Source organism: Megalopta genalis, unplaced genomic scaffold, assembly GCF_051020955.1.
Source record: "Megalopta genalis isolate 19385.01 unplaced genomic scaffold, iyMegGena1_principal scaffold1206, whole genome shotgun sequence".
NCBI classification, from domain to species: domain Eukaryota; kingdom Metazoa; phylum Arthropoda; class Insecta; order Hymenoptera; family Halictidae; genus Megalopta; species Megalopta genalis.
The window spans coordinates 28411-40000 of record NW_027477275.1 but is presented as its reverse complement, the minus strand read 5'-3'; positions in this window follow the sequence as shown (position 1 = coordinate 40000).

Genomic DNA, 11590 nt, shown 5'->3' with positions numbered 1-11590 from the left:
TAAAAAAGTTATTTAAGCAGGAATATGTTATTGAAAAAAATTAGAAAAATTTATTTTAGCCGTAAATCGAAAATAATGGATCGAGCGAATCGGTCGATTGCGCCGAGACGCGCTATGATGCAACAGACGAGCGATTGGAACGCCCGAATATTTTCAAAGTCCCAACGTACCGATCAAGAGTAAAGTACCATTTTCCTACATTAGATTTCGTTCTAAATGCTTAATCCCTATGTAAAAACGTTAGTTAAGCAAGAATATCGTATTTTTAAAAAAATCTAATGATAGGATTTTCCAGAAAATTGAAAAAACCGAAAAATGTCAAGAGTAAAGTGCCATTTTCTGACATTAGATTTCGTTCTAAATGCTTAATCCCTATGTAGAAACGTTAGTTAAGCAAGAATATCGTATTTTTAAAAAAATCTAATGATAGGATTTTTCAGAAAATTGAAAAAACCGTAAAATGTCAAGAGTAAAGTGCCCTTACTTTAAACAATGTATCGTTCTAAATGCTTAATCCCTATGTAAAAAAGTTATTTAAGCAGGAATATGTTATTGAAAAAAATTAGAAAAATTTATTTTAGCCGTAAATCGAAAATAATGGGGACACCGGAGCTGTTCGAAGCGCCGAGCGCGCCGCGTACGCCCGAATATTTTCAAAGTCCCAACGTACCGATCAAGAGTAAAGTACCATTTTCCTACATTAGATTTCGTTCTAAATGCTTAATCCCTATGTAAAAACGTTAGTTAAGCAAGAATATCGTATTTTTAAAAAAATCTAATGATAGGATTTTCCAGAAAATTGAAAAAACCGAAAAATGTCAAGAGTAAAGTGCCCTTATTTTAAACATTATATCGTTCTAAATGCTTAATCCCTATGTAAAAAAGTTATCTAAGCAAGAATATGTTATTGAATAAAATGAGAAAAATTTATTTTAGCCGTAAATCGAAAATAATGGGTCGAGCGAATCGCTCGATTGCGCCGAGACGCGCTATGATGCAACAGACGAGCGATTGGAACGCCCGAATATTTTCAAAGTCCCAACGTACCGATCAAGAGTAAAGTACCATTTTCCTACATTAGATTTCGTTCTAAATGCTTAATCCCTATGTAGAAACGTTAGTTAAGCAAGAATATCGTATTTTAAAAAAAATCTAATGATAGGATTTTCCAGAAAATTGAAAAAACCGAAAAATGTCAAGAGTAAAGTGCCATTTTCTGACATTAGATTTCGTTCTAAATGCTTAATCCCTATGTAGAAAGGTTAGTTAAGCAAGATTATCGTATTTTTAAAAAAATCTAATGATAGGATTTTTCAGAAAATTGAAAAAACCGTAAAATGTCAAGAGTAAAGTGCCCTTATTTTAAACATTATATCGTTCTAAATGCTTAATCCCTATGTAAAAAAGTTATCTAAGCAAGAATATGTTATTGAATAAAATGAGAAAAATTTATTTTAGCCGTAAATCGAAAATAATGGGTCGAGCGAATCGGTCGATTGCGCCGAGACGCGCTATGATGCAACAGACGAGCGATTGGAACGCCCGAATATTTTCAAAGTCCCAACGTACCGATCAAGAGTAAAGTACCATTTTCCTACATTAGATTTCGTTCTAAATGCTTAATCCCTATGTAAAAACGTTAGTTAAGCAAGAATATCGTATTTTTAAAAAAATCTAATGATAGGATTTTCCAGAAAATTGAAAAAACCGAAAAATGTCAAGAGTAAAGTGCCATTTTCTGACATTGGATTTCGTTCTAAATGCTTAATCCCTATGTAGAAACGTTAGTTAAGCAAGAATATCGTATTTTTAAAAAAATCTAATGATAGGATTTTTCAGAAAATTGAAAAAACCGTAAAATGTCAAGAGTAAAGTGCCCTTACTTTAAACAATGCATCGTTCTAAATGCTTAATCCCTATGTAAAAAAGTTATTTAAGCAGGAATATGTTATTGAAAAAAATTAGAAAAATTTATTTTAGCCGTAAATCGAAAATAATGGATCGAGCGAATCGGTCGATTGCGCCGAGACGCGCTATGATGCAACAGACGAGCGATTGGAACCCCCGAATATTTTCAAAGTCCCAACGTACCGATCAAGAGTAAAGTACCATTTTCCTACATTAGATTTCGTTCTAAATGCTTAATCCCTATGTAAAAACGTTAGTTAAGCAAGAATATCGTATTTTTAAAAAAATCTAATGATACGATTTTCCAGAAAATTGAAAAAACCGAAAAATGTCAAGAGTAAAGTGCCATTTTCTGACATTAGATTTCGTTCTAAATGCTTAATCCCTATGTAGAAACGTTAGTTAAGCAAGAATATCGTATTTTTAAAAAAATCTAATGATAGGATTTTTCAGAAAATTGAAAAAACCGTAAAATGTCAAGAGTAAAGTGCCCTTACTTTAAACAATGTATCGTTCTAAATGCTTAATCCCTATGTAAAAAAGTTATTTAAGCAGGAATATGTTATTGAAAAAAATTAGAAAAATTTATTTTAGCCGTAAATCGAAAATAATGGGGACACCGGAGCTGTTCGAAGCGCCGAGCGCGCCGCGTACGCCCGAATATTTTCAAAGTCCCAACGTACCGATCAAGAGTAAAGTACCATTTTCCTACATTAGATTTCGTTCTAAATGCTTAATCCCTATGTAAAAACGTTAGTTAAGCAAGAATATCGTATTTTTAAAAAAATCTAATGATAGGATTTTCCAGAAAATTGAAAAAACCGAAAAATGTCAAGAGTAAAGTGCCATTTTCTGACATTAGATTTCGTTCTAAATGCTTAATCCCTATGTAGAAACGTTAGTTAAGCAAGAATATCGTATTTTTAAAAAAATCTAATGATAGGATTTTTCAGAAGATTGAAAAAACCGTAAAATGTCAAGAGTAAAGTGCCCTTATTTTAAACAATGTATCGTTCTAAATGCTTAATCCCTATGTAAAAAAGTTATTTAAGCAGGAATATGTTATTGAAAAAAATTAGAAAAATTTATTTTAGCCGTAAATCGAAAATAATGGATCGAGCGAATCGGTCGATTGCGCCGAGACGCGCTATGATGCAACAGACGAGCGATTGGAACGCCCGAATATTTTCAAAGTCCCAACGTACCGATCAAGAGTAAAGTACCATTTTCCTACATTAGATTTCGTTCTAAATGCTTAATCCCTATGTAAAAACGTTAGTTAAGCAAGAATATCGTATTTTAAAAAAAATCTAATGATAGGATTTTCCAGAAAAATGAAAAAACCGAAAAATGTCAAGAGTAAAGTGCCATTTTCTGACATTAGATTTCGTTCTAAATGCTTAATCCCTATGTAGAAACGTTAGTTAAGCAAGAATATCGTATTTTTAAAAAAATCTAATGATAGGATTTTTCAGAAAATTGAAAAAACCGTAAAATGTCAAGAGTAAAGTGCCCTTATTTTAAACAATGTATCGTTCTAAATGCTTAATCCCTATGTAAAAAAGTTATTTAAGCAGGAATATGTTATTGAAAAAAATTAGAAAAATTTATTTTAGCCGTAAATCGAAAATAATGGATCGAGCGAATCGGTCGATTGCGCCGAGACGCGCTATGATGCAACAGACGAGCGATTGGAACGCCCGAATATTTTCAAAGTCCCAACGTACCGATCAAGAGTAAAGTACCATTTTCCTACATTAGATTTCGTTCTAAATGCTTAATCCCTATGTAAAAACGTTAGTTAAGCAAGAATATCGTATTTTAAAAAAAATCTAATGATAGGATTTTCCAGAAAATTGAAAAAACCGAAAAATGTCAAGAGTAAAGTGCCATTTTCTGACATTAGATTTCGTTCTAAATGCTTAATCCCTATGTAGAAACGTTAGTTAAGCAAGAATATCGTATTTTTAAAAAAATCTAATGATAGGATTTTTCAGAAAATTGAAAAAACCGTAAAATGTCAAGAGTAAAGTGCCCTTATTTTAAACAATGTATCGTTCTAAATGCTTAATCCCTATGTAAAAAAGTTATTTAAGCAGGAATATGTTATTGAAAAAAATTAGAAAAATTTATTTTAGCCGTAAATCGAAAATAATGGATCGAGCGAATCGCTCGATTGCGCCGAGACGCGCTATGATGCAACAGACGAGCGATTGGAACGCCCGAATATTTTCAAAGTCCCAACGTACCGATCAAGAGTAAAGTACCATTTTCCTACATTAGATTTCGTTCTAAATGCTTAATCCCTATGTAAAAACGTTAGTTAAGCAAGAATATCGTATTTTAAAAAAAATCTAATGATACGATTTTCCAGAAAATTGAAAAAACCGAAAAATGTCAAGAGTAAAGTGCCATTTTCTGACATTAGATTTCGTTCTAAATGCTTAATCCCTATGTAGAAACGTTAGTTAAGCAAGAATATCGTATTTTTAAAAAAATCTAATGATAGGATTTTTCAGAAAATTGAAAAAACCGTAAAATGTCAAGAGTAAAGTGCCCTTATTTTAAACAATGTATCGTTCTAAATGCTTAATCCCTATGTAAAAAAGTTATTTAAGCAGGAATATGTTATTGAAAAAAATTAGAAAAATTTATTTTAGCCGTAAATCGAAAATAATGGATCGAGCGAATCGCTCGATTGCGCCGAGACGCGCTATGATGCAACAGACGAGCGATTGGAACGCCCGAATATTTTCAAAGTCCCAACGTACCGATCAAGAGTAAAGTACCATTTTCCTACATTAGATTTCGTTCTAAATGCTTAATCCCTATGTAGAAACGTTAGTTAAGCAAGAATATCGTATTTTTAAAAAAATCTAATGATAGGATTTTCCAGAAAATTGAAAAAACCGAAAAATGTCAAGAGTAAAGTGCCATTTTCTGACATTAGATTTCGTTCTAAATGCTTAATCCCTATGTAGAAACGTTAGTTAAGCAAGAATATCGTATTTTTAAAAAAATCTAATGATAGGATTTTTCAGAAGATTGAAAAAACCGTAAAATGTCAAGAGTAAAGTGCCCTTATTTTAAACAATGTATCGTTCTAAATGCTTAATCCCTATGTAAAAAAGTTATTTAAGCAGGAATATGTTATTGAAAAAAATTAGAAAAATTTATTTTAGCCGTAAATCGAAAATAATGGATCGAGCGAATCGGTCGATTGCGCCGAGACGCGCTATGATGCAACAGACGAGCGATTGGAACCCCCGAATATTTTCAAAGTCCCAACGTACCGATCAAGAGTAAAGTACCATTTTCCTACATTAGATTTCGTTCTAAATGCTTATTCCCTATGTAAAAACGTTAGTTAAGCAAGAATATCGTATTTTAAAAAAAATCTAATGATAGGATTTTCCAGAAAAATGAAAAAACCGAAAAATGTCAAGAGTAAAGTGCCATTTTCTGACATTAGATTTCGTTCTAAATGCTTAATCCCTATGTAGAAACGTTAGTTAAGCAAGAATATCGTATTTTTAAAAAAATCTAATGATAGGATTTTTCAGAAAATTGAAAAAACCGTAAAATGTCAAGAGTAAAGTGCCCTTATTTTAAACAATGTATCGTTCTAAATGCTTAATCCCTATGTAAAAAAGTTATTTAAGCAGGAATATGTTATTGAAAAAAATTAGAAAAATTTATTTTAGCCGTAAATCGAAAATAATGGATCGAGCGAATCGCTCGATTGCGCCGAGACGCGCTATGATGCAACAGACGAGCGATTGGAACGCCCGAATATTTTCAAAGTCCCAACGTACCGATCAAGAGTAAAGTACCATTTTCCTACATTAGATTTCGTTCTAAATGCTTAATCCCTATGTAAAAACGTTAGTTAAGCAAGAATATCGTATTTTAAAAAAAATCTAATGATAGGATTTTCCAGAAAAATGAAAAAACCGAAAAATGTCAAGAGTAAAGTGCCATTTTCTGACATTAGATTTCGTTCTAAATGCTTAATCCCTATGTAGAAACGTTAGTTAAGCAAGAATATCGTATTTTTAAAAAAATCTAATGATAGGATTTTTCAGAAAATTGAAAAAACCGTAAAATGTCAAGAGTAAAGTGCCCTTATTTTAAACAATGTATCGTTCTAAATGCTTAATCCCTATGTAAAAAAGTTATTTAAGCAGGAATATGTTATTGAAAAAAATTAGAAAAATTTATTTTAGCCGTAAATCGAAAATAATGGATCGAGCGAATCGGTCGATTGCGCCGAGACGCGCTATGATGCAACAGACGAGCGATTGGAACGCCCGAATATTTTCAAAGTCCCAACGTACCGATCAAGAGTAAAGTACCATTTTCCTACATTAGATTTCGTTCTAAATGCTTAATCCCTATGTAAAAACGTTAGTTAAGCAAGAATATCGTATTTTTAAAAAAATCTAATGATAGGATTTTCCAGAAAATTGAAAAAACCGAAAAATGTCAAGAGTAAAGTGCCATTTTCTGACATTAGATTTCGTTCTAAATGCTTAATCCCTATGTAGAAACGTTAGTTAAGCAAGAATATCGTATTTTTAAAAAAATCTAATGATAGGATTTTTCAGAAGATTGAAAAAACCGTAAAATGTCAAGAGTAAAGTGCCCTTATTTTAAACAATGTATCGTTCTAAATGCTTAATCCCTATGTAAAAAAGTTATTTAAGCAGGAATATGTTATTGAAAAAAATTAGAAAAATTTATTTTAGCCGTAAATCGAAAATAATGGATCGAGCGAATCGGTCGATTGCGCCGAGACGCGCTATGATGCAACAGACGAGCGATTGGAACCCCCGAATATTTTCAAAGTCCCAACGTACCGATCAAGAGTAAAGTACCATTTTCCTACATTAGATTTCGTTCTAAATGCTTAATCCCTATGTAAAAACGTTAGTTAAGCAAGAATATCGTATTTTTAAAAAAATCTAATGATAGGATTTTCCAGAAAATTGAAAAAACCGAAAAATGTCAAGAGTAAAGTGCCCTTATTTTAAACATTATATCGTTCTAAATGCTTAATCCCTATGTAAAAAAGTTATCTAAGCAAGAATATGTTATTGAATAAAATGAGAAAAATTTATTTTAGCCGTAAATCGAAAATAATGGGTCGAGCGAATCGCTCGATTGCGCCGAGACGCGCTATGATGCAACAGACGAGCGATTGGAACGCCCGAATATTTTCAAAGTCCCAACGTACCGATCAAGAGTAAAGTACCATTTTCCTACATTAGATTTCGTTCTAAATGCTTAATCCCTATGTAGAAACGTTAGTTAAGCAAGAATATCGTATTTTTAAAAAAATCTAATGATAGGATTTTCCAGAAAATTGAAAAAACCGAAAAATGTCAAGAGTAAAGTGCCATTTTCTGACATTAGATTTCGTTCTAAATGCTTAATCCCTATGTAGAAACGTTAGTTAAGCAAGAATATCGTATTTTTAAAAAAATCTAATGATAGGATTTTTCAGAAAATTGAAAAAACCGTAAAATGTCAAGAGTAAAGTGCCCTTATTTTAAACATTATATCGTTCTAAATGCTTAATCCCTATGTAAAAAAGTTATCTAAGCAAGAATATGTTATTGAATAAAATGAGAAAAATTTATTTTAGCCGTAAATCGAAAATAATGGGTCGAGCGAATCGCTCGATTGCGCCGAGACGCGCTATGATGCAACAGACGAGCGATTGGAACGCCCGAATATTTTCAAAGTCCCAACGTACCGATCAAGAGTAAAGTACCATTTTCCTACATTAGATTTCGTTCTAAATGCTTAATCCCTATGTAAAAACGTTAGTTAAGCAAGAATATCGTATTTTTAAAAAAATCTAATGATAGGATTTTCCAGAAAATTGAAAAAACCGAAAAATGTCAAGAGTAAAGTGCCATTTTCTGACATTAGATTTCGTTCTAAATGCTTAATCCCTATGTAGAAACGTTAGTTAAGCAAGAATATCGTATTTTTAAAAAAATCTAATGATAGGATTTTTCAGAAAATTGAAAAAACCGTAAAATGTCAAGAGTAAAGTGCCCTTACTTTAAACAATGCATCGTTCTAAATGCTTAATCCCTATGTAAAAAAGTTATTTAAGCAGGAATATGTTATTGAAAAAAATTAGAAAAATTTATTTTAGCCGTAAATCGAAAATAATGGGTCGAGCGAATCGCTCGATTGCGCCGAGACGCGCTATGATGCAACAGACGAGCTATTGGAACGCCCGAATATTTTCAAAGTCCCAACGTACCGATCAAGAGTAAAGTACCATTTTCCTACATTAGATTTCGTTCTAAATGATTAATCCCTATGTAAAAACGTTAGTTAAGCAAGAATATCGTATTTTTAAAAAAATCTAATGATAGGATTTTCCAGAAAATTGAAAAAACCGAAAAATGTCAAGAGTAAAGTGCCATTTTCTGACATTAGATTTCGTTCTAAATGCTTAATCCCTATGTAGAAACGTTAGTTAAGGAAGAATATCGTATTTTTAAAAAAATCTAATGATAGGATTTTTCAGAAGATTGAAAAAACCGTAAAATGTCAAGAGTAAAGTGCCCTTATTTTAAACAATGTATCGTTCTAAATGCTTAATCCCTATGTAAAAAAGTTATTTAAGCAGGAATATGTTATTGAAAAAAATTAGAAAAATTTATTTTAGCCGTAAATCGAAAATAATGGATCGAGCGAATCGGTCGATTGCGCCGAGACGCGCTATGATGCAACAGACGAGCGATTGGAACGCCCGAATATTTTCAAAGTCCCAACGTACCGATCAAGAGTAAAGTACCATTTTCCTACATTAGATTTCGTTCTAAATGCTTAATCCCTATGTAAAAACGTTAGTTAAGCAAGAATATCGTATTTTTAAAAAAATCTAATGATAGGATTTTCCAGAAAATTGAAAAAACCGAAAAATGTCAAGAGTAAAGTGCCATTTTCTGACATTAGATTTCGTTCTAAATGCTTAATCCCTATGTAGAAACGTTAGTTAAGCAAGAATATCGTATTTTTAAAAAAATCTAATGATAGGATTTTTCAGAAAATTGAAAAAACCGTAAAATGTCAAGAGTAAAGTGCCCTTACTTTAAACAATGTATCGTTCTAAATGCTTAATCCCTATGTAAAAAAGTTATTTAAGCAGGAATATGTTATTGAAAAAAATTAGAAAAATTTATTTTAGCCGTAAATCGAAAATAATGGGGACACCGGAGCTGTTCGAAGCGCCGAGCGCGCCGCGTACGCCCGAATATTTTCAAAGTCCCAACGTACCGATCAAGAGTAAAGTACCATTTTCCTACATTAGATTTCGTTCTAAATGCTTAATCCCTATGTAAAAACGTTAGTTAAGCAAGAATATCGTATTTTTAAAAAAATCTAATGATAGGATTTTCCAGAAAATTGAAAAAACCGAAAAATGTCAAGAGTAAAGTGCCCTTATTTTAAACATTATATCGTTCTAAATGCTTAATCCCTATGTAAAAAAGTTATCTAAGCAAGAATATGTTATTGAATAAAATGAGAAAAATTTATTTTAGCCGTAAATCGAAAATAATGGGTCGAGCGAATCGCTCGATTGCGCCGAGACGCGCTATGATGCAACAGACGAGCGATTGGAACGCCCGAATATTTTCAAAGTCCCAACGTACCGATCAAGAGTAAAGTACCATTTTCCTACATTAGATTTCGTTCTAAATGCTTAATCCCTATGTAGAAACGTTAGTTAAGCAAGAATATCGTATTTTAAAAAAAATCTAATGATAGGATTTTCCAGAAAATTGAAAAAACCGAAAAATGTCAAGAGTAAAGTGCCATTTTCTGACATTAGATTTCGTTCTAAATGCTTAATCCCTATGTAGAAAGGTTAGTTAAGCAAGATTATCGTATTTTTAAAAAAATCTAATGATAGGATTTTTCAGAAAATTGAAAAAACCGTAAAATGTCAAGAGTAAAGTGCCCTTATTTTAAACATTATATCGTTCTAAATGCTTAATCCCTATGTAAAAAAGTTATCTAAGCAAGAATATGTTATTGAATAAAATGAGAAAAATTTATTTTAGCCGTAAATCGAAAATAATGGGTCGAGCGAATCGGTCGATTGCGCCGAGACGCGCTATGATGCAACAGACGAGCGATTGGAACGCCCGAATATTTTCAAAGTCCCAACGTACCGATCAAGAGTAAAGTACCATTTTCCTACATTAGATTTCGTTCTAAATGCTTAATCCCTATGTAAAAACGTTAGTTAAGCAAGAATATCGTATTTTTAAAAAAATCTAATGATAGGATTTTCCAGAAAATTGAAAAAACCGAAAAATGTCAAGAGTAAAGTGCCATTTTCTGACATTGGATTTCGTTCTAAATGCTTAATCCCTATGTAGAAACGTTAGTTAAGCAAGAATATCGTATTTTTAAAAAAATCTAATGATAGGATTTTTCAGAAAATTGAAAAAACCGTAAAATGTCAAGAGTAAAGTGCCCTTACTTTAAACAATGCATCGTTCTAAATGCTTAATCCCTATGTAAAAAAGTTATTTAAGCAGGAATATGTTATTGAAAAAAATTAGAAAAATTTATTTTAGCCGTAAATCGAAAATAATGGATCGAGCGAATCGGTCGATTGCGCCGAGACGCGCTATGATGCAACAGACGAGCGATTGGAACCCCCGAATATTTTCAAAGTCCCAACGTACCGATCAAGAGTAAAGTACCATTTTCCTACATTAGATTTCGTTCTAAATGCTTAATCCCTATGTAAAAACGTTAGTTAAGCAAGAATATCGTATTTTTAAAAAAATCTAATGATACGATTTTCCAGAAAATTGAAAAAACCGAAAAATGTCAAGAGTAAAGTGCCATTTTCTGACATTAGATTTCGTTCTAAATGCTTAATCCCTATGTAGAAACGTTAGTTAAGCAAGAATATCGTATTTTTAAAAAAATCTAATGATAGGATTTTTCAGAAAATTGAAAAAACCGTAAAATGTCAAGAGTAAAGTGCCCTTACTTTAAACAATGTATCGTTCTAAATGCTTAATCCCTATGTAAAAAAGTTATTTAAGCAGGAATATGTTATTGAAAAAAATTAGAAAAATTTATTTTAGCCGTAAATCGAAAATAATGGGGACACCGGAGCTGTTCGAAGCGCCGAGCGCGCCGCGTACGCCCGAATATTTTCAAAGTCCCAACGTACCGATCAAGAGTAAAGTACCATTTTCCTACATTAGATTTCGTTCTAAATGCTTAATCCCTATGTAAAAACGTTAGTTAAGCAAGAATATCGTATTTTTAAAAAAATCTAATGATAGGATTTTCCAGAAAATTGAAAAAACCGAAAAATGTCAAGAGTAAAGTGCCATTTTCTGACATTAGATTTCGTTCTAAATGCTTAATCCCTATGTAGAAACGTTAGTTAAGCAAGAATATCGTATTTTTAAAAAAATCTAATGATAGGATTTTTCAGAAGATTGAAAAAACCGTAAAATGTCAAGAGTAAAGTGCCCTTATTTTAAACAATGTATCGTTCTAAATGCTTAATCCCTATGTAAAAAAGTTATTTAAGCAGGAATATGTTATTGAAAAAAATTAGAAAAATTTATTTTAGCCGTAAATCGAAAATAATGGATCGAGCGAATCGGTCGATTGCGCCGAG